The sequence below is a fragment of the Sorex araneus genome, chromosome 1 (genome assembly GCF_027595985.1).
Source record: "Sorex araneus isolate mSorAra2 chromosome 1, mSorAra2.pri, whole genome shotgun sequence".
Lineage (NCBI taxonomy): Eukaryota > Metazoa > Chordata > Mammalia > Eulipotyphla > Soricidae > Sorex > Sorex araneus.
This window is the reverse complement of record NC_073302.1, coordinates 45,071,174-45,099,150: the sequence shown is the minus strand read 5'-3', so window position 1 is coordinate 45,099,150 and position 27,977 is coordinate 45,071,174. Positions and strand designations below refer to the sequence as shown.

The 27,977-nt window shown below is 34.9% G+C and overlaps 1 protein-coding gene across 8 annotated transcripts in view; it reads right to left on the bottom strand.

Annotated features, from left to right (window-relative positions):
• LINGO2 (leucine rich repeat and Ig domain containing 2) overlaps positions 1-27,977 on the bottom strand; it is a 1,273,527-nt gene that overhangs the window by 166,372 nt on the left and 1,079,178 nt on the right. For 2 of the 8 annotated variants that reach the window (XM_055140447.1, XM_055140689.1), the window contains one exon: positions 3,109-3,161. The exons of the other annotated variants lie outside the window; for them this stretch is intronic. The gene's annotated coding sequence lies outside the window, so the exon portion shown is untranslated. The remainder of the gene's footprint in view (positions 1-3,108; positions 3,162-27,977) is intronic. 8 annotated transcript variants of the gene reach the window in all.

Here is a 27,977-nt window from a genome sequence, read left to right as displayed (position 1 = left end):
TTCTGTGTGTTTTAAGTTTTTCAATTAAATCTCCTGGGTTGTGGCTGCAAGAATGCGCACTGTCAAGGGAATATTTTTCTCTGGGAGAATTAAGCTTTCCCAGTAGCAGTTTGTCTTGTATGGTGAATCAGTGATGGTGCTTTATGAGCACACACTGCCAAAGCCAAGTGCAGGTGACGTTGCCCTGCCTTCAGAACTGAAGTCATGATGCATTTATTTTGGGAGAAGAAGAGTTTGTGAAAAGTCATGAAGTCAAGAACAGTCAACCTTGATAACTCACTTGTTTTCTCTAGGATAATTTATTTTGACATTTAGGAATATGCACCAGGAATACAAACCCTGGTGAACATGCCACCGTAGACTGGTATGACAAATATGAGTGTCTGCCTTCCAATTTTCCATCAGCGTCGCTTCCAGCTCACCTTGATCCCTCCCACGGAGTGTTTTGAATGCTTTAGTGGCTGCCACAGAGGCAATGCTGCAATCAGAACTGTTTTGGTCTGTCCCTGGGCTGAAGCAGTCAATTAAAATCAGCTTAGAAGAAACCCTGGGAAAGGTTCTATTTTTTTTTTCTTGTAAAAATATTTCTGGTGGGACTCAGGGAAAAGACAGATTTCAGTTTTAAACAGTATATGTGCTTGAAAGACAGATCAAAATATCCACATGGGAAATGACCTACATGAAAGGCTGTGGTAGAAATAATAATATTTTAAATGCATTTATTAATTCTGGTTTGAAAAAGCAAAACCAGAGAGGGGATCACTAGCTGCAAAAATGAGGCAAAGGAAAAATTTATTTAAGAGATCTTTATTTGTGAAACTCAAAGTTGCCTCAAGCGAGAGAGCATTTGCAAGATATTACAGATGGGAAGAGAGGGCAAACAGATCAGTAATTTTATTTTAAATATGCTGTATCTTTTTAATTAGTTTCAAAACAAGGATTAGTGTGAGAGGCTGCAGCTGGGAATGCAGAGGTATTTTTCTTTTTGTAATTGAGCAGCTTAAAAATAAGCTCAATTCTAATTTGACAGACACTTAAAATCCATAGCATCAGTGATAAATTTGGCATCTCAAATTTTATAACCAAACTTTGATCCTTTCTTATCTCTAATATGCATGAATTTTTTTCATTAGCATGTTTGCTTTCAATGCTTTTATTACAAAAGTTTGTAGCTAACTGTCAGCATTTTATAAATCGAATGTAGGAAAAATATTGACAAACTTTCCATGGAAGTTTGGTTGCTTCTCCTTACCCAGGAACTAAGATTTGGAAATTGAAGAACTGTAGAAGCAGCATGTTTCTGCACAATCATTTTGTGAAACTCTTGAGAACTCAAGCTGACATGTTAACTCCAAAGGATCTATACAGTGAATTCAATATGCTGCTTGGTTTGCTTTTTAATCTTTCCTATCAAGTTCAATTTAAAGTATGTGTATATCTAGACTATTAGAATTCTTAAATATATATTATTCATGAGTTAAGGATGACTTATTGGCATAGATTTCCATTAATTTAAGGTGTTTAAAAGTGAAGAAATGTGCTCTAAAATGCTATAACTTAAGATGTTTAAAATAATTATAGATTGTTGCAACATAATTGAATTAAGGAGTAAATAAGGAAGGTCAGAGTGATAGTAAAGCAGATAGGGCATTTGCCTTGTATGTGACCAACCCGGGTTTTTACCCTGGCACCCCATATGGTTCCCCAGCACCGCCAGGAGTAATTCCTGACTGCAGAGCCAGGATTAACTCCTGAGCATTGACAGATGTGGCCCAAAAAGAAAAAAAAAAGTTAGTAACAATACACTTGCTTTTTCGCTTGTATGTACCATAGCAGATGACAAATATAGTCAAGAACTTTTCAGCATCTCTTTTATAATATGGTTCTAGCTCTATTTTTTAATTACGTTGCTATGGAACTGTGATACTGGTGGAGGGAAGTGGACCTCTGGGGGAGAGGTGGGGCTGGGCTGTATTATTGATGAAATACTACAAAACAATATTGTAAACCATGGTACCTAAAGTAAAACAAGAAATGTTTTTAAAAATGAAGTCTAGAGAGATAGTACAACAGATCAGTCACTTGCCTTGTATTTGGCTGACTTGGACTCTAGCCTCAGCATCCCATATGGACCACAAGGCGTGATCCCTGAGTGCAGAGCCATGAAAAATCCCTGAGTACTGTTGGGTGTGGCCCCAAATTAAACAAAAAAAATTAAATAATAAAGCATTCACACATATTGGGGATAACATAGCACTGTATACCTATTCTCACTCTAAAAACTCTGAGTTATCATGTAAACAAGCCCAGATCAGACTGCTGGAAGAAATACATACACCAGTTGTTCACACTCTCTTTATGGCCCACAGTAAGTAATCACAAGAAGCAGTGATGTTTAATTGATGAGCAGATCTTAGACACATGAGTGAACAGCTAAGCTTATCTGAAGTATCACACTATTGAACATTAACAAAATTTCTGGCCAAATAGTCAAACTAAACAAATTGTTACTGACTTGAAGATTAGTTTTATATACAATAAAATGATGCATGTACATACACATTGAGATTAAATATTGAAAACTACTAATGTTTTAGCTTTCTTGGGTACAGAATGAGTTAACTTAAGGTTTAATGGTTTTGTTGTTGTTCTAACAAAGTAGTAAGTACACTGAATTACACTGGCAGTATATTGAATTGCTTCATACACTTTGGATAACTAGTTACCTTTCCTTCTAATTCTATATAATAATGCTTTAAAAATAACAGGATGGCATCAAATTTAAAAACAAAACAAAACAAAACTCTTTTATCACATCAAAAGAAAGTACCATTTAAAACCAAAAAAGCCTTCCTGAATGGGAGGAAATGTTCAAACATCATACATTGTAAAAATAGCTACTGTAAAAAGAACTAACCCAACATACATAAATAACTCCTAAAACCCAACAGCAAAGTAACTAAAAAATATAAAAATAACAAAAATTCCCAATCAAAAACTACCAAGAATAGTTGAATGACCATTTCTCCAAAGAAGATGTAAAAAATACTTATCACTTTATAATCATATAAATGCAAATAAAGAAGACAAAGAGATATCACTTCATACCTGTGGGAATAGCCCATATCAGAAACACCAGAAACAATGGTGCTGACAGGGATCTGGAGAAGAAATAGTTCACATTAAACATCAGTGGGAATGTAAACTGGTACAGTCTTTAGTAAAAACTATCCAAAAATTTCACAAAAGGTTAAGAGTAGCAATGGAAAATATAATTCAGAAACTCCATGTTTAGGTGTCTATCCAACACACACACTCACACACACAGACACACACACAAGAAGCTAGTTGTAAAAAATATATGCACACATATATTCACTGCCATTCTATCTGTAACAGCCAATGGGTGGAAACAAGCTATGTGCCCAGTGACAGACGATGAATGAAGAAAATGTGGAATATATGGTTGTGTGTGTGTATAAATTACATATATGTGTACATATATATTGGAAGTATTATCCAGCTGTATTACCTTGTGATACAATATGGATGAAACTGAATGGGGTCATACAAAACAAAGTCATAAGGGAAAAATAAAAATAAAATGAATAAATAAAAAATAAAAACAAATATCAGATGACCTAACTTGTATATGATATATAAAGAAAGACAACAAAGAAATGGGAGGAAATATTTCAAGAGTTCAATGAAAACAACATCCTAGATTCTGTCTGCAGAAATAAGGTTATGATGGTCTAGAGTGGGAAGAATGGGTTGGGGTCAAATATTCTAATAAACTGCAGTGGAGATATTTTGATATATTCACCGTGTGGGGATATCATACCCTAAAACAAAGTTTTATTCCCTTGTCAACCTGTTGCCTCAATAAAAATAAATGATGAAAACTAAAACAAGTTTGCCAGAAGGGGGATACTTTTAATAGCAGTAAAAGCACACTAATCTTCATATTACGACCACTATCATAAGAGGGAAGAACTGCTATAAAAATAATTCTGTTGGACACAAAATGCATCCTGAATGTATTAGGAGCAGTAAAAGCAAATGAAGCACTAACTCCCTTTCTACACTCCTCTTTGTTCATTCTGAGGTATAATAAGAGAGAAAAAGGAAAGGTGAAAAGTTGTCAAAGTAAACTGAGTGGGAATGAATTTTTGGGCTGTCTCAATCAATCTAAGTTCTTCTTCCTCCCCCAAATAATGATAACAACAAACACTGTTTACAAGCTGAACAGTTCTGATATATCTTATTTTGACCAGGAGAGAAGTGATGGATCTGATGAGAAGTAGCTTGAAACTACTTTTCTGTACAGAGATTCAAGTTAACTTATTTTAAAAAGAACATTCTTGTTATTTTAAATGACAATAATTCTATATTTATCCTTTTTTTCTACATAAATTTTGCATTTTCTCCTATTTTAGCTCATGTTCATCCTTTTCGACATGGACACTTTTCCTTTGGCAATGCTAATCTGACCAATGCTTCTCAGTCAAAAGAAATTGAGAAATTTTTACATTCTACGTTTTAGAAATATATTAATTATTAAAAAATAAAATATTATATTATAAAATAAAAGGTGATATCTCTTGCACCCCCCAAAAAGTGCTAAGATTTCAACTACTGGGCTTACTCTGTAAATAAAAATATTTATATGATTAAGCATGGATCAATCTTCTATATATTCATCTTTAAAATGCTGCGACCTAGAATCTCTCATTATTTAAACTTGATTGCAATTAGAGTAAGGAAGTCAGACTGGCAAACTTTATTCTCTGGAATGAAGTAATGGACACCAAGGGAGAAGGTGAGAAAATGCATGAACAGCTGATCACAAAAACATTTCACTTCTGTTTTCCCTTTCAAGAACTATTATAAGACACTAGGGGGTAGTTGTTTCTAAGCTTATGAGAAAGCACATTACTGAGAAGTGCTCAGAAAATGTGCTCTCCAGTGAAGTTCTCATAGAACATAAATTATTTTCCTCACCAACAAATATTCTCTGTTGTACCATTTGTACTAGGTACTAGTCTAGGCTCTGACACTCAATTTATTGCCAGTATCTGGTTATTCAGTATTTCTTCCTAAGTCCCTTTCTCTTGCTCCACTCATACCCCCACAACAACCTACCTCTGACCATCACTTATCTCATTTTTCTTTCTCTTTATCTCTAGAAGGTACACAAAATACTCGAAATCTCACCACACAATACTTCTGTTCAAATTATTTAAGTTAAAAAAAAAGAGAGTTTTTGCTACGAGTGGTACATGTGGGGCAGTTTGCTTGCTCTATATCAATATCAAGAGATTTCCGAGGATAATTTTTTGGTAGTAAAGCATCTGGTAATCTTTGGTCCTGGCACCCCAATGTGGGGAAAAAGTTATTTAAACTATACAGATCTCAGATTCCTTTCAATAAATGGAAAAAGGATAGTTACATCACTGAACTATTTGAAGGATCAAGTAACACAAGAATTGCCTTTTATTTACTTACATTTTCTTTTTACTATCTTAGTCCTCTCATGTGTGTACGAATACTCACCACATAACTAAAAATTTCTGAACTTTCTTAAGCAATTTCCATGCAGCTTTTATGTCTGAAATGTCCTAGTTACCTTTCCTGCATTCTGGAGTTCTGTCTCTGGTTAATTCTCTCTCTCTTTGTTCTTGGCTCTCACTTTTCTTCTTCAGACAGTACCTGATTTTGCAACTGATCTCTCTATGTCTTATAGTAGCATGTACTTCTTACATATAGTACCACAACTGTGTCTTTACACTTTTTGATTGCTATGGTAGCATGCTTATATGTATGATCACTTTTCCCAATCATCAAATCTCAGCAGAGGAAGGCATTATATTTGCTATGTTCAGTATTATATTCCTGGCATGCTTAGTGCATAAAAGGTATAAAAATATGTAATGTTTCTAAAACACTTCATTTTATCACTTTTTCTCAGAATTACCATTTAAAATGTCATATTTTGGAATATATTGTGATTTTGGTAAAGTCACTTTGTATCTCAATTTTTTCCTTTTATGTATGTTGGTTTCTTCTACATCTAAAAATATGTGACTCTCTGAGAGTTATATCAACTTTAGTTGGCACCAGTAATGTCTCCATTGTGAGACTTGTTGTTACTGTTTTTAGCATATGGAATATGCTGTGGGTAGCTTGTCTGGCTCTGCCATGAAGGCGCGATATTCTTGGTAGCTTGCAGGGCTCTCAAAGAGGCATGGAGGAATTGAACCCGGGTCCACTGTGTGCAAGGCAAACTCCCACCTACTGTGCTACCACTCTAGTCCAGTAATCTTACTACTATATTTTCAATAATTACCCATATATACACATACACCCCAAAAAGATAATTACAGCGGGATTTTTAAGAGTAAATTCAAAGAATTAAACCATTTCTCAAACACACTGAGCACAAAGCAAGGGAGACTAATGCAGATTCACTAATTTTATATGTAAATTTCAGCCAATTAGTTTGCTTCACCTCATTCATGCTTTATCTGCAGGAGCAGCTTTATGTAATCACTTTAAGATATAAAATATGTGGTATATTTTTTATACTTTGAAAATAGGCTGTTCTTTAAAATGAAAAACCAAAGCTGCTGAAATCTCACATTTGTCCCTTCTTTTTTTAAAAAAGGACTAATTTTAGAGATTCATGCATCAGGATATAGATTCTAGAGTCCTAATGTATGGTATGCAAGAGGTCTTCTGAAAGGAGCACAAATACAAGCACAACAGCAGTGCAAGCTCAAGTACAAATGCGAGCAAAAAGCAAGTAACATTTCCCAAACCTTGTTCAAAAGGGTGTAGAGTGGTCTCAGAGAATTTCCTGAATGAGCTTTTCCTTTGTGCTCCATTCTGAAAGCTCTCTTACAGTTACAATACTCAGTGACTCAGTACCAATAGTCATCTTCGAAAGGGAACATGATTTCTGAGGTCCCTTTAAAGTTGTAATTAGGTTGCTTCCCCCGTGAAAAACTAGGAGAAAAGGGTACAAGGAGGCATTTGCCTCAAAGTTGCTTTTGAAGGGTCTCCGGGCAGCCAAGTGTGCTAGAACTATTAAAAAGCATGTCACATTTGATGCAATGATTTAATGCTCTAGGACTATTCCATGTAAGGAGAATAAAATGGCAAACTGCTCTCTCCTCTACACTGGACATTGACTCTGTACATGCACTCCATGGAATCTGTATTGCATTTAGAAAGATATGTGTCACATGAAACAGCATGAAAACAGAGAAGAGAATGAAGCATTAAACTGTCACTTAGAAATATAACTTTTGGAATTGGAAAGAGTTCAGGGATTAAAGCATATGAAAAGTCTCAGCCCAGTTTAATCACTGGTACTAGATATTCCCACTGGCATCGCTGTGCGCATCTCTGTAGGCCTCTGGAATGCCCTCAGGTAATCCCTGGTACCACATGGCCTGAGAAGCACCTTTCTTTAGCCCATGCATTGAATTGTCAGCCAGAAATCAAGGAGAGAGGCCCCAAGTGAGGAGGAGGAGGAGGAGAAGGAGAAGAAGGAAGAAGATGGAAGGAGGGGGAAAGAAAGGGGAGGAGGAGGAGATTTAAAGTTAGATGCCTCTTAAAACAGCTCATATTAATTATACTGTTAGCAAAGCCAGGAATAGAAAAAGTAATGAATAGTATAGAATGAAAATAGCAATAAAGTCCTCAAAGGATGCAAACTAATAATCTTTGAATACTATCAAATTGTCAAGCACCATTTTGTTTTTTGCTTTTGTTTTTGGTTTTTGGGTCACACCCAGTGATGCACAGGGGTTACTTCTGGCTCATGCACTCAGGAATTACTCCTGGTGGTGCTCAGGGGACCATATGGGATGCTGGGATTTGAACCTGGGTCTGCCGCATGCAAGGCAAATGCCCTACCCGCTGTGCTATCACTCCAGCCCCTGTCAAGCACCATTTTGAAAACATTTCTTGATTTTTTTAATTTAATAAATAAATTGTGTGACATAATTATATTAACCACTGTTTAAATGCAAGAAAACTGAGACATAGAAACGTGTAATAGCATATGGAGCTCATACATGGTTATCAGCCTCAAAGCTATACCAAGTTTGATATGTAAGTCTATGCTTTGTCTTCTACTCCATGCAATAAAATGTTTTTTAAAATTAGACAATACACTTCTCATTATATGAACTTGATGTGGTTGCACAGAGAAAAATGACTCTAGGGAACTTTCAACTCTTAGCAGCAACCTCATTAACTTACAATTGTGTTTCAGATGGAATAATATGAGTGAATATATCTAGTTTACAGCCATTATTCTTCTAATTATTCATTTATTCACCAGAAACTATTAGGTAAACCTTTCCTCAAGGAGATGAGAATCCACTAGACATGGTAGAAATTGGGAAAAGAAGATGATTATAATGTAGCCAGCATAACATAAGAGAAAATGTAAAGGACTTATCACATTAATTTATCACATTAATTGCTCAATGAAGTGTATTTACCCTACATTTTTAACTAGAAAACAATGCAGCAATAAACCTATACAATGGTTTTAGTGAGACTATAAAAGCAAGAAATAATTTTCTTGAGAAGTCATGATATATAAAGGCAACTTTCAATCCATATAGTCCAGGAAGAATGCATTTTTATTTAGACCAGACTGAAGATAAACACAGAAAACAAGAGATGCGAATTGCAATATTAGAACTGTGGGGTACAAAAGTGTCCAGAGAATTCTAGAGTGTATCCTGTGGAGGTCTAGCAGGAAAATACTGGACATAATTTCTAAATTCCTGGCATATTTTTATTCACATTGATTTTTTAACATACTTATATCCCAATGTAACACAATATAAAATATCAAACTGTTTCTAATTTTCAAATGGTTAATGATTTTTTATCCAAATTAAGTGACATGCATGGTAGTTTATGAAGATAAAGCAGTGTTTCTAATCAATTAAAATGCATTCAATAAGCTATACTATCTGGGGGTTGGTAAAGAGGAAGAAGATGAATGTAAGAAATGAGAGAGTTTGACAGTGGGAGAGATGGAAAGCTGGGACACTGAGATTCTTGAAGAACTTTGTAATTAATATGTAATCTCAGAAGAACAAAGTAAGGACAAGATCTAATAGCACTTTATAAACACAAGTGCAAGCATATTTGATATTAATATAAAATTATTTTCATATAATTATGAATTATTTACCCCTTAGTGAACATTTTGGTGATTTAATTAAATGCACTGTGCAAGATTCTTACTAACTCTTACTAATATCATTGTCATCCCGTTGTTCATCGATTTGCTCGAGCGGGCACCAGTAACGTCTCCATCATGAGACTCATTACTGTTTTTGGCATATCAAATACACCATGGGTAGCTTGCAAGGCTTTCCCATGCAGGCAGGATACTCTTGGTAGCTTGCCAGCCTCTCTGAGAGAGACGGAGGAATGAAACCCAGGTCGGCCGTGAGCAAGGCAAATGCCCTACATGCTGTGCTATTGCTCTAGCCCCAGTTCTTATGAATATGGAGTACATATACGTATATATATATAGCAGTAGGAAAATACACATATTCAATAAACATTATAGATAAAGATCCTTGTGATTAGTCTAAAATCCTAATAGGAAAATGTTTTCTTCTGTTTCGTACCCTAAGACAAAATTTTCTGAAACATACTACATGCTAAGTAAAATTTGATGTCATATTTTATGTTCATTACATTAATTTGAAGTTAAATTTAATTTTCTTTTAGCTTGTAAATCTATACCAGACTGTTTTCAAGAAAAATATTTTTAAAACATTTTAGCTTCTGTGGCAGGGTTTAAAAAATAGATTTTTTTAAAAGAAGCTCATATTCAAGACATTCAGACAATGCAAGAAAGTTCTCTTCAATAAACGGTTTTAGAAAAATTGAACAGTCACATACAAAGGAATAAAACTAGAACATTATTTAATACCACACAAAATTTAATTCAAAATTGATTGAAGTCTTAGATGTTAGAAGTGATACCTTAAAATACAGAATTAAACATAGGCAATGCATTCTGTGACATCTGCCTTAGAGATGATTTGGAGACTTTATGCCAACAGCAAAAGAAACAAAAAAAATGAATAAAAAAATGAGACTACATCAAACTTAAAAACTTCTGTACATAACAAAAAAAATTGCATTGACGTAAAAAGATACCCTACTGAAAGGAGGGATATATTTGAACATCTTATATTCAACAGGAGGTTAATATTCAACATTGAAAAAAATTCTTATAACTCAACAATATAAAATTATAACCACATTAAAAAATGGCTTAATATCTGAACATAGACTACTCCAAAGAAGACATACATATGGCCTATGATATCTGAACAGATGTTCACAATCTCTTATTATTAGAACCATACAAATCAAAGCAACAATGTGATGACATTGTATATCTGTTAAATGGCCATTGTTCAAAAGACAAGAAACAAGTGTTAGAAAAAAATATGGAAGGAAGAAACCTTTTTACATTGCTAATAAAAATATAAACTGATGAAATAATTATATAAAGCAGTATTGAATTTTTCAAAAATTGAAGGTAGAATTCCATACAATAGCAATTCCACTTTGGAGTACTTACTTGAAAGATACAAAATCACTACTTTGAAGAGATATAGGCATCTTCACCCATTTTTATGGCAGCAATACTTATACTACCCAAGAAATTTTTTAAAAAGTGCCCATTCATTGATGATTGAATAAAGAGATATTTGTATATTCACAACAAAATTTTATTCATCAATAAAGATGAAATACTGCAATTTTCTACGTAATACATAAGCATAGATGGTATTACGTTAAGTGAAATAAGGCAGATGGAGAAAGAAAAATACCAGATAATTTCATTCATATATTTTTGTAGGGGAAAAAACAGATTAAATGAGTATAAATGATGGTAACCAGAAAGAAAGGGAGAAGGAAAGGTGAAGGTACAAATTGGGGCAGAGTACACATACATGTTGATTTTTCTACTTTTTTTTTCTTTTTGGGTCACACCTAGAGATGCTCAGGGGTTACTTTTGGCTCTGCACTCAGAAATTACTCCTGGCAGTGCCTGGGGGACCATATGGGGTGCCGGGAATTGAACCTGGGTTGGCTGCATACAAGGCAAACACCCTACCCTCTGTTCTATCACTGGCCCCACATGTTGATTTTTAATGATGCATATCTGAAGCTACATAACAATGCAATGCTACTTCATTTATTAATTAATTTATTTTATTTTTAGCAACTTTTAATTTATTAGAACACTCAGTGGTGCTTAAGTCTTACTCTTGGCAGTGTTGTGGGGAACCATGTCAGTGCCGGGTATGGAACCAGGGTCAGCCATATACAGTATAACAAGTTAACCCTGTACTAATTCTCTGGCCCAATTTCCTAGAAAAAAATATGTGTATTTTCGAATCTGTGATAATGAAAAGACACTAAATAAATTTTGGCAAAATCTGCTTTTAAAAAAGTATCAAAGGGAATAAGAGTGGTGGTGCTGGTGAGTAGTCAAAGGATTTCAACTTATAGTAGAGTGATCACCATTGTGAGGAATAGAATTTTGAATCTTAGAACAAACATCAAAATTGAATCTTAAAAAGCTAGAGTTAGAGGCTATTAACAATAAGTTCAGAAAACCAAACTTTATTGATGTTGTAGAGAAAATGAGGCACATTACTATGTTTACTCAAGTAGTAACATAAATTTAGTATTGAGTTATTAATATTCCCACTCCAGTTCTTTTCTTTGACCTTTACTTTCTAAGACACTCAGAAGCTCTAAATAAAATATTTGAACTCAGAATCAGGGCCCTTATTTAGTATCTACAAAAGTCTAGGGATTGTAAAAATATTAACATGTACATAATTTTTATTGACTAAAAGATACAAAGTCTTAGGATGAAATGAAATACATTTTTGTAGAATGAATGCCAGGATTCATTTTTAAAAACTATGCACAATAAAGTAAGCCCTTGAGCCTTTCAAATGGACATAAGTAGCAATTCTCTGTAAATATTGTTTGCACAGAGAACTGGACACCATGTAGAAAAATCTTAAAGAAAGATGATACACATTCAATTCTTTACGTCCAGAAGCTATGGTCACTATCTGGTTTCATTTTCATAAAGGGAAATAAAGAATTTTCAATGGGATCATGGATATTTTTTTTCTCTGAAAAATACTTCAAATGCAATATTTAGTTTTGGTGATTAACTAAAACACTACAGACTGAAGGGAAAACAAGTGCCCTGTCCACTGTACTATCTCTCTGGGATCCTTTATTCCTTAATTTTAATTGATAAGAATTTTACTACTTAAAATATCTCGGTGAAGTATTTAACAATGTGGTGGACATGTAATAAGTAATGATTTTATTATGTCTGTACCTGAAATTTATTTGTCCTAAAAGATATTAGCAACACCCCTACTAGATTTGCAAGTATGAAAATTGCTGAAATGTAACCTGGCTTTCTGCTTTAAGGGAAAAAAATTATTATAGAAGGTTTGACTAAAATATAAATATATTTGTCTAAAATATACTTGTCAAGCAACTATAATACAATTCAATACCAATCACCACTGGATTAAAAGTGATATAGGGTCAATGGTGGAGTATCTTGGGCAATTTGATGACAATAGGGTGCAGTAACTGTGTACTAGTATCATTATTGTTACACTTTTGTAACCATGCCACCTAATCTATAATAAAATTAAAATAAAATACAATCACCTATGTTATATCCCTCAAAATAAGAATAAATGCTATGAAAAACAAAAAACTCCAGATTCCTTGCCAAATTCAAAATAATCCAGTCTCAATTTGCTTATTACATAGGTCAGATCACAATTTAAAATATTTTCTTGGGGGCTAGAGCGATAGCACAGTGGGTAGGGCGTTTGCCTTGCATGAGGCCGACCTGGATTCAATTTCCAGCATCCCATATGGTCCCATGAGCATCGCCAGGAGTAATTCCTGAGTGCAGAGCCAGGAGGTAACCCTTGTGCATGGCTGGGTGTAACCCAAAAAGCATAAATAAATAAATAAATAAATAAATAGATGAAATGTTTTCTTCCCATATACATGTTGCAGAAAAGAGATGACAGGCAAAACAAATAATAAGTGTAACTTAATTCTAAAAGCTTTGAAAGATATTTAAATTTCTATTGAAAGTGGCTTCCTAGGAGATAATATGGCAACTTAAAAAAGTGAACTTCCCCTCAAACAAACTGGAAAGTAATAGGACTGATGCTAATGGAACTATGGAGGGAACTAAATAGACTATAAAAGGTAGACTGCTATCCCAAGCACAAAAAGATGTAGAAAACCAATCTAAGGTAATTCAGTTCCTCACAAAAACACATTGTCCAATTGGAGGGACTGTGAATAATACCTTAACACCCATCACAATAGCTGGGGATGGTCTTTCTTTTATTCCTTTATTCTGAGGCAATCTCTTTTGGAACTTTATTTGTGTAGCTAACAATCTGAATGAGGAAGCTCCTCTGTAGAACTGTGCTCCTTTATTGTTGCCAGGGAAACTGGATCTTAATTTCTAGCGGCTGAATGCCAAAGAAAACAGACTATAGAGAGGAGGGAAAACTTGGTAGCACTGCATTTGCTGGGGATTTGTGTGTGTGTGTGTGTCTGTGTGTGTGTGTGTGTGTGTCTGTGTGTGTCTGTGTTAAAGATTCTTCTTTTGGTGTTCACAATTTAAAGTTGAACTGCAAGTTCTTTCTTCCTCACTTCACCCTACTTGATTTGAATTTTTTTTTTTACCAAATAGCAGTTTGATTTTCAGTTGATGCGGCAATGTAGTTATTATCATTCACAGCAATTTCAGATTCAAATGGAAAAAAAAATTAATGAGTGTAGGTCCTTCTTCAATTCCAACAGAGACAACACATAATCATCCTTCTGACTGATAGCTCAAATCAGCATAAGGAAGAAAGCCTACTGTTTCAATTTACAAAATTCTCCTTTTACCAGACCAAAGTGATTTATGTATGTGCTTTTGTGAAGTACTGTTTAATGGTTCACAACAGTGAGCATTGAACGTGGAATGAAATAGAAGTAAAGTCAGATGCAAACCTGCTTGAGCTTTAAAGGAAAAAAAAAGAAATTTACATCATCATTCTAAAAAAAAAAAGTCTGCGCCATATGAATTCATTTAGAATCTGCCTGCTCAACTTGATGGTATTTCTAAAATTTCTCTCAGAAATATTTTTAGGGACCTTAATACATGATTTTTGAGTCCCAGTCAAAACACATTCTAGATCATGAATTCATGGCAAAAAAAAATCCTTTAAAACAAATCAGAAAGAAATCAGAATGTTTTAAGAAAAAGAAAGGAAAACTCTATAACTAAAGGCATTGTACAGAGGATCTCAGTACAGAGAGGTTTTAATAGTATATGCATTCTTTGAAAATCTTTCTTTGCTATAACTAAATGGAAAAGGTGTCTTTTAATATCGTCTTTGGTTTTGTTTCATCAACAGGATGGAGGCATAACCCAAACATGCTCTTTAAGACCTTAGTTCTTTATTTGTTCTTACAAAGGAATTTAACCTCTTTAAATGTTAAATCTTCATCTTTGAGTATCCTTAGTTCTTTTTGCATCTTTTCTTTTTTTTTTTAACTTGGTAGCACTCCCATGGAACCTTCAGGAAAACAAAAGAACCTAGTCTTTTCTTGTGTTTGGAGCTACTGTAGCTAGTAGATAGGCAATCTAAATGAAATCAGCTGGGTCTCCTGGCAAAGATCCACAAAAGACAATAGGACAATAGAGTCTAAAATGCATTTCTTACAAGCAGGCTCCTCAGAGAAACACTAAAAGATTTATGAAATTTATCTTATGTTTGAGAAGATTGTTTTACTTAAGGAGAAAATAGCTTCTCTGGAGGCCAGTGAAATAAGAAAAAGTGTGCACTTAAAAAGTCTGACTTCCTCTCATTACTCCACCAGAATATGAATCAGTGAAAAGAAGCATGTATGCTTCAGAAATCTGAAGCATATATGTGTGCTATTAAAAATAATTAGTGCTTGAAAAATGCACTAATTATCTGTTAAATTTCTAAGAACTGAAAAAGATACAACAATGCCAAAAATAAATGCCAGGATCTTCATTGTGTATTTGGCAGCAGATAAAATTTGAATTGATTTGGGACCGAGAGATTGTACAACAGGTAAGGTGCTTTTCTTGCTAGCAGCAGATATTGTTCAATCCATTAGGAGTGGTCCCTGAGCACAGAGCTAGTAGTAACTCTTGAGTACACTGGGGTGTGGCTCAAAACCGAACACCTCACCCCCACCCTCCCACACCTCAGAAATGAATTGACAGACCTGGAAAAAACCTGAGCTGGCAAAGATTTAGCCTAACTTCCAAAATTCAGTATCTTCACCTATCTTTGTTACTGTTGTTTGTTAGGGGGGAAAGATCTGGCAATGCTCAAGGCCGTTTCCTGGCTGTGTGCTCAGGACTGATCCCTTGTGGTGCTTTTGGGGAACCATTTGTAGCAAAGGAACTGAACGAGGCTCTGCTGCACTCAGGTAAGTGCCTTGCCTCTTCACCATATTTTGGTTCTTCACTACCTTAAGAGAGTAAATAAAAAAGCTGACAGTGAAACAATCAGTAGTGAATGATTTCTTAGAGCCCAGCTTTGGGGATAGATCACTAATATGAAAAGGCATCAAAAAAAGTTGGTGGGGAAGATAGACTCAAGGTATCCAATAACAGCAGTACGACCATTTTTAGTATTTTTAAATGTTAAAAGAGTTTGGGACTGGAGATATAATGTAATGTTAAGATTCTGGCCTTGTGTGTAGCAGACTTAGCACCAGATACAATTCCCCGAGCACTCCCAGGAATGACTACTGAGCACAGAGTCAGAGAGAGAGTACAGAAAATCCTGAGCATCCCAAGTGTGTCTCCATTCCCTCCTAAGTTTGTTCTGGCTTTATAGTGAAACTAGAATACACAAATACACGAGTCAAGAGAAGGAGTGTTTTAGTATCTACTATGTGCTAGATAAATATCAAATCTTACTGAATTTCACATACTGTATGGCTAGAGCGATAACACAGAATGTAGGGTGCTTGCCTTGCATAAAGCTGACCCAGGTTTGATTCCTCCGTCCCTCTCAAAGAGCCCGGCAAGCTACCAAGACTATCCTGCCCACACGGCAGAGCCTGGTAAACCACCCATGGTGTATTTGATATGCCAAAAACAGCAACAACAAGTCGCACAATGGAGATGTTACTGGTGTCCACTTGAGCAAATCGATGAGCAATGGTATGACAGTGATACAGTGATACAGTAGGGTTGCTTGTAGCATATTATTTGGTATCTGAAAAAAACATGGAATTAGGGAGTTTCTCTGACCTTTGCAGAGTCACATAGGCCCAGCTGGAATAAAAACTAGACATGTTTAATTTTCTAATCTCTCAACTTCCCCATCACACTTACAAAAGTCTGATTTATAAATTTTGATAAGAACATTGTGCATTCATTCTTTCTGGACTTCTTCCTGGGAGTAAAAAGGCAAACATTTCAACATTTCAGTGATATTGACTTGGGTTTTTCCTCAAGGTTTGTTTGTTTGGGTTTTTTTTTTTTTTTTGCTTTTAGGTCACACCCGGCAATGCACAGGGGTCACTTCTGGCTCTGCACTCAGGAATTACCCCTGGTGGTGCTCAGGGGACCATATGGGATGCTGGAAATCAAACCCGGGTCGGCCGCATGCAGGCAAACGCCCTACCTGCTGTGCTATTGCTCCAGCCCACCTTAAGTTTTTCATTCCACTCTGCCTTAATAGTGTTAGCAAAGTCATGAGTTATATTATGTAATTTTACATAGGATATTTCATGTACTTTTGAGGATTCTATTATGTTCCTACTACTGTAATTTTTATTCCCATGAGATTTGTTAGGTGGTTTGTAGACTATATGCTTACCAGTACCTTTTCTTCTAATGGCAGGATTAGAAATATCCAATCTGTCAGAATATATGTATGGCACATAAATAATTTCTTTTCTGTTCTTTCAGTACTTTTACAAACCTTGGGGCAGAATTCTTAATATTTGAAAAATACCAAGTAACTTGTCAGTGTGTTACTTTCATTCTTGGACTCATCTATTTCTTATTAGAACCAAAGTTGAACCAAATAGTTCAAAAGTTTGAGTAATGCAGAATAGAGGAAAAGAACCATTTCAATTTTTAGGCTTTTGAAAAATAAAACTTATAGAATTAATTCTTCTATCATCAAGAAATGAATTCCTAGATTCATACTAGGATTTCAAAAAGGAATAATCTGAGAAAAATATGAAAAGGCGAACCCATAAGAATAAACCATAAACTTCAATTTATGTTGCAATGTTATTAACACTGGCCAAATATGAAATAAACTATGTGCCTATCAATACATAAATGAACAATGAAGATATGGAATAAAGTAGAATCCTTTTTGCAATAAAATATAGTTAAGTGTGAGAAGGAAGTATTACATTTACCTTTAGAATCTTTAAACAAAAGAAGATGTTAGATCAAAGAGATAGTGAGATAGTTCAACAGACTGAATATATGCTTTGCATGAAGGAGGCCAGAGTTGGATCTCATCACCTCAGAATCTCCCAACCACTGCCAGGATCTAGAGTACAAATTCAGCAGCAGACTAAACACCACCTTGTATGATCCCCGTAACCCCAACAAAAAAAGCAGAGTCAAAATTTAGGCTCATTGAGATAGAAAAGTAGTTGCTAGAGGCTTTGAGGAAGGTGTGGTTGGTGAAGAGTATAGACTTTAAGTTGTAGGATGAATACAATCCAATGATCTAAAGAATATATTTATTCATTGTTTACTTTCTTTTTTAAAATTAAAAATGAAATAGTTGAACAGAAAAGAAGGTTTATTGAGAATAGGCATTTATAATAGTGACTTTTACACCATTTGCACAATATTGTTAAAGGACAACTAGAGAGGGGTCTCAGGGACAAACTCTTTATCTTGTTCTTTCCTTGTTTTTGAAATTTCACATGTAGAATCCAGATAAGACTGGTTATTGTTGTTGTTTTTACCTCGGAGTTAGCAGAGTTAAACTCACTTTTTTTCATGGTGAGTTAAAGTACTGGCCTCATTAGTAATATCCCCATGACTGTCTGAGAAGTGGATCACTGCCGAGGGAGCTGCTAGCTTTCATAAGCAACGGGCTAGGACAGACCAGCAAATGCTGGCTGGAAAGAAAGTAGGAACAAGGTGGAGGCTTTTCTTCTAGTCAGTGCCAGGACAGTTTATTGACTTCAAGGAATCTGTAGCAAATATAAATAATAGCAGTAACACTAAAGTGGAAGATTGCTCAAAAGATGACATGCTGTAGCATAAAGCAACATTATACATGCTTCCTACTAAACATATAAGATAGATGCCCAGGTAAAAGAAGATTGATAGCCAGCCATGTCCTGAATGACATTTTATAGTATGTCATCCTATACTATACTATATATTATGTATTACTATAAATATGTTTATGTATTATATATACTATATACTACTATATATACTTTATACATATATATATAGTATCATATATGTCTTAGTGTCAAGAGGAAGTTATACTTCTGGTACAACACCACAATTTTGATGCCAGAAAATATAAAATATATATGTATATATGATGTTTCTATATATGCTTTATATATGTATACTTTATACATGTATATACATGTATATAAGTGTGTGTGAGAGAGAGAGGAAAAACAAACACTGGAGTGAAAATAAAGATAAACATGCCAATGTGTAGGCCATTTGGCTATTTAAATTTTTCATTACCAGAAAGAAACTGGGACAAAAAATATTTAGGGTCGATCACAATCCAATGATGCATGACAACTCATTGATTTGTAAGGAAATAATCATTTTACTTGCTCCACAACTAAATGTAAGTATTGATTTTGTATTTGTTTCATGGATTACTATAAACAGAATAGGTCATAGATAGGTTTATATATACATATATGTAAAACTCTTTTAGCCAGTTTTGTTTATTGAATATTTTTAGTATCATTCTGGAAATAAACTGTGGTAGAGATGCCTGATCAAATAATGAAGTCTGGCTGGTATGGTTCCCCTAGACTTATTATGAAGCCAAAATAGACCCATCCTTATAAACATTCTGGTGACAGTGTTGCTTTCTTAGTCTCATCCTTGGCATAAAAACAAGCTTCAGTTCCAGATTATTAAGGTACACTTAGATTCCCAAGCCTAGGATTCAGGGGAAATTAGAAATAAATATGGGATGAAGAAATTGAGTGACTTTATCATTATTATTTTTTTTGGCTGAAACAAAGAGAGCATATGCCTAACCTACAAAAATAAACTGTAGCATTAATGAAATACTTTAATGGTGTTTAAATCTGATAAATTACTGTGGGCAGAGAAGTTACATCCAAATCCAATTCCAGATGTTTAGTTTTTACATTCCCCAAATGTCTGTAAGTGCTAGTGTATTTATCCCATCATTTGTGATAAATACTCTGGTGGAAATTGACTACCCACCGGACTGCACCTCTATTCAATACCATTAAGATATCAAATTCAAACCATTCAAAGTAATATTAACGTGTCTGAGTTAAATAAAGATTCTTAAATATTAAACAGCTCTGTAATGTCCAAAAGAGGAATCTGATGAAAGGCCAAATAATTTCTCTTTTCTGAAAGTCTGATATTATTCATTCTATATCATCTGTATAGTCAGGGTATATGATGTCATATTTTGTATGTATCTTAGTAAAGTGGCTATCAACAAAAATTCATTTCTAAAGGTTGAAAATTTCAGATACCAATGTGCTGTGAGATGTGGCCAACATAAAAATATAAAGCCTATAATAACTGCTGAATAATCCCATCTGTCAGGGATTTTGAAAGAGGTATAATCACAGGCATACAGCCAAAAAGGATGCTGTAAGGGAGCAAAAAAACCCATCAAACTGATCACCAAGATGCTCATAATGCAGTAAGAGTTGTGGAAGTTGTGGAAGTTTTTTTTTTTTTAATGATGAATCTCCTTGAGTGAAGTGAAATTCTTGATCCTCTATTACTACAAACAAGTGAAATCTGCTCATGATAGTTCTTAATAAAAATTATGCATTTAAATTTAATTTAGACTAGGAGGTAAAGATTAGGCTTACCTGGGAGAGTATATCTATGGTACCTAGAGTAGTTCCATAATTAGATGCTTGTGACCCAGTTGGTACATGTAGTGGTAAGCCACAGCATATGCATAAAATTTATATCATGGATCAGGTCATAAATCATAAGAGTGATGCTCATTTTTCATCTATTACATTTGTTTTTAAGGTCAATAGCTCAGAAACACAGCGACAAATAGTATGATGCTACTCTCATTTATGCTCTCTCTCTCTTTTTTTTTGCCTTCAGAACAGAACAGAAAAAAAATATATATATGTATATATATATATATATATATATATATATATATGTAGCACTCTCTGTAAAGTAGGATGGGGGTAGCATAGAGTTGAACACATTCCATACATCATATTTATTAATGCTGACATCCTAAAATGAGCTATTATGGGTCTTGTGTGAGGGTTAAAGTACATTCCTTGCAAACAGCCTACCCCAGATTATATGCTCAGCATCACACAGTTCACTAAGCATCACTGAGCACAGCCCTGGATACAAAAACCATTGTCAATCATGGGCCGAAAGCCCACAGACAACAGCAGTGTGTCCTAAGTAATCTCTAGGACTGGAGATCTGAGCAGTGCCATGTCCTTAGATCCTAACACTGAAAACACTGGCCTAGTTGGTAGATAAAAAACCCCAGTCTCCTTGTGTGTCCCCACACCCAAAAGGTTTATTTAAGATGAGGTCTTATAGAAGTCCCTTAGAAATTAGAAAAAATAAAATTGGAGTTTAGCTCTATATAATTCTGTCTAAAAAGAGAGTCACTACCAATTGTGTCCTTCACTATATGGACATGTCACTGCTCCTATCTAGAAGTGGAAAGTAATCTCCCTTCCCTGAATCTAGGGTGACATTGTGACACCTTTGGCCTACAGAACACACACACACACACACACACACACACACACACACACACACACACACACAAAGTGATGTTCTGGAACCTTGGAATTGCCTTGTACTGTCTGTTTTCAGTCTTTGAGGACATTGTAAGTACATTTGCTGTAAATATAACACATGATATGATACTTTTTCTATTTTTGGCTTTTTTGGGTCACACCCGCTGATGCTCAGGGGTTACTCCTGGCTTTTCACTCAAGAATTACTTCTGGTGGTACTTGGGGGACCATATAGGATGCCGGGGATTGAACCTGGGTTGGCCGTGTGCAAGGCAAATGTCCTCCCCCGCCCTATATTATTGTTCCAGCCCCAATAACACATGATACTGAAGAATGGCAGACTATACATTCTAGACAAGTTGCCAAAATTAATGTACAGGTACCATTGATGAGCTATTTTATCAATTAACTGTTTCCACCAGACAAACCCAAATTTCAGAATTAAGGACAGAAAAATGAATGCTGCCATTTTCAGACACTAAGTTGTGGAGCAATTTGTAGATAATACTTAGGCAACTCTGGATTCAGTTGGTCAGATTCCCAAACCCTGATTATTTCTACTTGTGGTGTTAGCTTACTTGGTTAGATTTTCTTACAATAAGTTCCGTAAGGAGACATATTGCTGAGTTAAAGAGGTATCCAGAATCCTTCAAGGAAAAATGAACAATTCTACGGGTTCTTGTTATGTTTAGCATAAGTAAATTGAATAATTACATAGCGCCTGACACTGTTTTAAGACACTTGCCTTCCAGCAAGTCTATGAGGTAGATTCTATTTTTAAAACCTGTTTTACAAGTGTAAAAAGTAAAGCAGTGAAATGATAAGAACTTGGCAGCAAGAGAGAAATAGAACCAGGATCAAAATGCAGTTTTCAGAGCCAGACTCTCAGCTTCCAAGCAATATTACCTGACTTTATCATCATTGATATTTGAATACTGCAATCTTAAAAAAGTAGCTGTGATAAAAGTTATGTTTTTAATAAATGAAATTTCTTATATTTGATTTTCAAAACCTGAATGATAAACTCTTCATGGAAAGCATATGGAGAGAGTGCACAAAAACATATCTCCTAATTAAAATATCACAAGTAAAAACTTAAGAGATAAAGGATGCTTCATAATCAGACACGGCATCTAAGAATGGAAACAAAACCTGGCATGTGAATATCATCTTCATGATGAGCTCTCTTCCATTTTCCTTGATCATAGCTGAGAACAACTTCCTGGTATATAAATTAAATTTATATACACATTTTATGTAACTTTTGCCATAATTTTTCTGATTCACTGCAATATTTTGGTATAAGATTTGGATTGGATTTGTCAGTGATGAACTCTGCAACCTATACATATTCCTTTGCCTCTCTGATTTGTATTAACAAAATGGAGAGATTAGACAAAATAGAAAGAGGAGGTTTAATGCTTGAGTTTCTTGTAAGGATTAAACAAAACTACATGTCAGAAAGGGCCGGGCGATAGCACAGTGGTAGGGCATTTGGAGGGTGTTGCTAAGCCATGAAGGGTACCTACTATAAAAGTGAAACACTGGTTGGAAAAAGAATGAGGTATTGTGAGTTGGAATAAAAATGTGGATAGACGATGATAAAAATGAGGATATTTAGCTCCTAAATTCTAGCTAATATTTTATGACAGCCAAAGGGCCCTTTCTATTCCCTAATGGAAGAAGTCTATCCATATCCATTTTAGGCATATTCTCTAATTATGATGGCAACATCCTCTCATTCCCATGCTATGAGCTTCACTCTGCATTCCTTCAGGAAACTCTAATTGATCTCTTGTGAGACAGCTGCCTTGCATGCAGTCGACCTGGGTTCGATTCCTCCGCCCCTCTCAGAGAGCCTGGCAAGCTACCCGTGGTGTATTTGATATGTCAAAAACAGTAAGAACAAGTCTCACGATAGAGACCTTACTGGTGCCCGCTTGATCAAATCGAGCAACAGGATGACAGTGTCAGTGACAATGACATGTAAGAAGATATGCCTGCATTTATGTGTGTTATTATTATTAAAGATTGCTTATTGCTCATGCTCCTGTTTCTCTGACCCACTTTTATGAGGAAAGACTAAAAGAAAGAATATCAGACTAAAAGAAGTGAAGAAAATTGGAACTGGAAAAGCATCAAGACTCATGAACTTCTTGACTCCTCAAGAAGAAATATAGCAAGTTTGAGTCTTCAAAATCAAATGAGGAAAGTTAGTCACAGAGTCTTTTCATTAGGGATCTTTATTAAACATGTGTTCTGATTCTTTTGTCCCAAATCTCCACATCTGGGATCTAACTAGACAGTGCATTAGTAAATGTTCTGAGCATTTGTCAGCTTTGCTTGATAGAGCCCAACAATGACAGATGTACTCATGGAGTTAATCTAGCTCAATCTCACTATTTCACAGGTGACAAAAGGTTCATAAAGTGACTGTATAAAGAGCCCAAGTGTCTGAGTGATATTATAAGTATCATGTCCAAGATTCCTGATTACTTATTAAAGGCTCTTTCTGTCAAAAACTGAAGTTTCTCTTGAATTGAGAAAACAATTTGAAATAGCACTGATAATTACTGTGATGATAATTACTGTGCCTAAATTAAAATTTGTCACAAAACACTGAACCAGTATGAATAAATCAAACATTTCTCTTATTTATATAGGAGATAATTATCAGCTTCACCAAATTTCACCTGCATATATTTTTCATTAGTTTCCTCCTTACTTCAGTCAATAGTGTAAAGACGAGACCTGACTTGGAGAAAATATTGATAGAAGCCAGAGAGATAGTATAGCAGGTAGGATACTTGCCTTGCATGTGACTGATCTGGATTTGATCCCCAGCAATCCATTTTAATCATCTAATCCTTGAGTTTACCAGGAGTGATTCCTGAGCTCAGAGTCAGGAGAAAGCCCTGAACATAGCCAGATGTAGCTGAAAGCTCTCTGTGTGTGTGTGTGTGTGTGTGTGTGTGTGTGTGTGTGTGTTTGAGAGAGAGAGAGAGAGAGAGAGAGAGAGAGAGAGGGAGGGTGGAAAGGAGGGAGGGTTATCAGTCTTAGTGAAGAATGAAAAGACTATTCTTTGAATCACCTTGAGATATAGTTACAAAGTTTTCATGGATGACTTTTCGTCATACAAGGACCCATCCCTCCAACAGTGTATACCACCAATGCCCCCAATATCCCTCCTGCTATCCCCACCCCACCTCACCCCCTACCTTGATGGCAATTTCCTTTTTACTCTCTCTCTACTTTGGGACATTATGGTTTGCAATACAGATATTGAGAGGACACCATGTTTGGTCCTTTATCTACTTTCAGCACATATCCCCCATCTCAAACAATCCCTCCAACCATCATTGACTTAGTGACCCCTTCTCTATCCCAGCTGCTTCTCCTCCAGCTCGTGAGACAGGCTTCCAACTTGGAGCAATATTCCTCGCCCCTGTCTCTATTCTCTGTAACTGCACTCATTTGTGGAATAGAAAATAAGATAATATGAGACTAAAGGACTTCTCTTAATAGCAAGTCATTATCCCAAGGATGTGTTGCTTCAGGGCTACCAATGGTCTCTTGGATTTGCCCTCCCTACTGTTCTGGTCTGGAGCAACACTAGCGCCGACAATGAGCACTGGTGAGGAAAGATGGCATTATTCAAAAGACAAATCACATGGCTCAGTTTTCTGTGGTACTCCTCACAATGAATTCTTATTCTACTGTTTAACTACGGATTTCAACAGCCCCCAAGACTTTGGAAGCCTGGCTTGTTCTTCTGATTTCCATGACTTTTAGTATGGTATCTAGGTATTCATCCACTAAAGAGAGCATCCCATGATTTTTGGCAAGCCCACAAGCCTCATCACTGACACATCTTACTCAATAACTTCTCTCCAACTTGTCACTAGAAAAAGCTAGATTCTCCTACGAAAAGCAAGCCACGGCTATTTCTCTGATTCTTCCGAGATTCACTAGCAGTTGTAATTCACTAAGAATTAGAATAATTGCCTTAACGTAATTAGTTACAACTTATTAATTATCTAATGTATGGTAATATATGACAAATTAAAAAAAACTTAAAAATAGCTAATCAGTTTTTATTTCAGTACAATTGAAAATCAGGATACTTTGGTCAAATTTATAGATATTTTGGGCAGACTTTGCATTGGTGACTAATAAAACAATAACCTAGTCATAAACATTTTATATTGTCTTTGTTTATAAAATTGAAAGTTCATAGTAGTTGAAAACTAAAAGCAGAACAGAGAAAAATATTTTTTTTATAAAATAAGAAACAACTTTAACTAGATTCTGATATGATCCAGAATACATTAATCTTTGTGTCAAAACATTTTCAATGAACTTCTATTTTAGTTGACTTTTCCCCTTAAAATTCAAGAAATCACTGAGTAACCTCTTCAGACTATTTCACATGTTTCAGGGTCCCATAAGTATATTTATTGATCTTCAAGTAAATGCTTGGGGATTTTGTCAATTCTGACATTGATTCTGTGTGCAATAGAGGACTTTTCTAACTTTATAGTTCTGCCTCAATTTCAACCACTACTTTGAACTCCAGACCCTCTAAAATAGATCTTAAGACTCCTCATCAGATTTTTGAAACTTGCTGCTTATTTTCTAATTCAAGTGTATTTGTTCTGCTACGACTGTATTACACTTGGATCCAAAAAGGTCAGCCACCTATAAGTCTGTTATTCAACTATCCCTTTAGGTATGAAACTGGAATGTATTCAAGCTTTCACACGAAGAAGGGCATATTAGGGAATAGTGGCAGATGTGCTAAAGTTTAATGTCTTTAACTTCAATTGAATTAATTTTAACTGAAATTGAATTAATTTCTTTAAAATTTATTTTTTATTTTTTCATTTTTTAATGAATCACTTGAGGTACAGTTACAGACTTACAAACTTTTGTGCTCATGTTTCAGTCATACAATGATCAGGTACCCATCCCTCCACCAGTGCCCATTCTCCACCATGAATTAACTTCTGGTAATGATACTGATAATCATTTAATCTTTTAAGTGACAAAATAGGATATTGTTCCTAAACCTAGAAAAATAAGTAAAACTTATGCATATATATTCCTATGCAGCCATTTGGGAATTTCCAAAGTAAGTCCAAATCTATTTTTCCCCTCTAGTTTTCTCTAATTTTTTGTTTTTGTTTTTGTTTTGCTTTTTGGATCACACCTGGTGATGCTCAGGGGTTACTCCTGGCTCTGCACTCAGAAATTACCCCATGGCAGTGCTCAGGGGACCATATTGGATGCTGGGAATCGAACCCAGGTCAGCCACATGCAAGGTAAATGCCTTACCTGCTGTGCTATTTCTCCAGCCCCTCTCTCTATTTTTTTTCTCTAGTTTTTGCTCTAAGACTAGAGAGAATAGACAAGTTGCCAAACTGGTATTGTTGGAATTTCCCAAACAGGTCTTTGCTTTCTCATTTCTGCCTTTGCTAGCTAGCATTTATCTTCTCCTGTCTTCATATCCTTCAACTTCTTCACTTCTTAATGATAAAGATTTAAAAATAAGTTTGTTCTGCATTTAAAATTTAAAATTTAGAAGTTTAAATTTCAAGGGAAAACCACGAGTTGTAATGTAAGCCACAATATAATTATTGTGGAGACTAGTGGTACAAATAATCTAGTCAATATTGTCCAAGATGTGGAACAAATGCCCATATAGGTCACCAGCCATCACGAGCTCCTCTTGATCAAGTGGAAACTTCCTTTCTTGAACTTTCCACTACATCTTTCAATTTATTTTATGTCAATTGACAGTTCTGCCCCATATACTTATATTTGGCTTAATAGATTTAAAATTCTTAAAAGCAACAGCAGTATTTTTCAAATCTCACAAAAATGCCAAGAATAATTGCATTTAAGAAACATTTCATGAACTAAATATTAAAGGAAAAAGGAGGATCTGAAGCTGTAAAATTATATTGCAGGTGGATTGTAGGAGCATAAATAATAGGGCTCAACTGGCAATTGTTCTATAGTGGTTTCATGTACATTGGTTTTATACTTATAATAAGTGAATGTTGAAGGGCAGAGGCTCTTAATTCATTTTCACTACAGATTTAAATAATAGTAGGTTGCTGACCCATCATCTAGAGATTGAGTGCTTCAGTTGGAAAGAATCAAAGGCAATAAATAAATTTGCATCATACCACCAAAGCAAGGAATTTCAGGGAAATTTATATTTTTTATAAACAGAGGAGGAAAGATATATTGAGGATAAAAAACTGACTTTAAATAGTTTTGAATACTCATCAGCACATCATAATAATTTTATTTTAAACAATTTAAAATATTATCATATGAACTTATTAGAACACATCTTAATGTTTATATTTAAAAAACTTTGAGTAAGCAGATTAAAATTTCTGCTATACCACTCAGATCTTAATTCTTGAACTCAAATGACTTTCAATCTGATCCATTGCAAAATAACATATATATATTTAGTAGAAAAGATTCAAAACCATATATGCAGCTTAATGACAATAACTTGTTTTATTTAATTTGCAGACCTCTAATGCTTATATATGCAAACATGCAATCCTCCCATATTGCACCTCTATCCCATCTATATTCCAATCACCTGGATTTATTTCTAATTCATCCTGTTCACTGAATTATTGAAAATTGTTTTACATTTAATTATTTATTTATATAGTTGAAAAACTATTTTATAATTTATTTATAATCCATCTATACATTATATTTAAATTTATAATCCATCTACAGATTAAAAAGGAATGGATTTATACTCATATATAGACATAGTGGAGGAGAAAGTGAGATGTCAA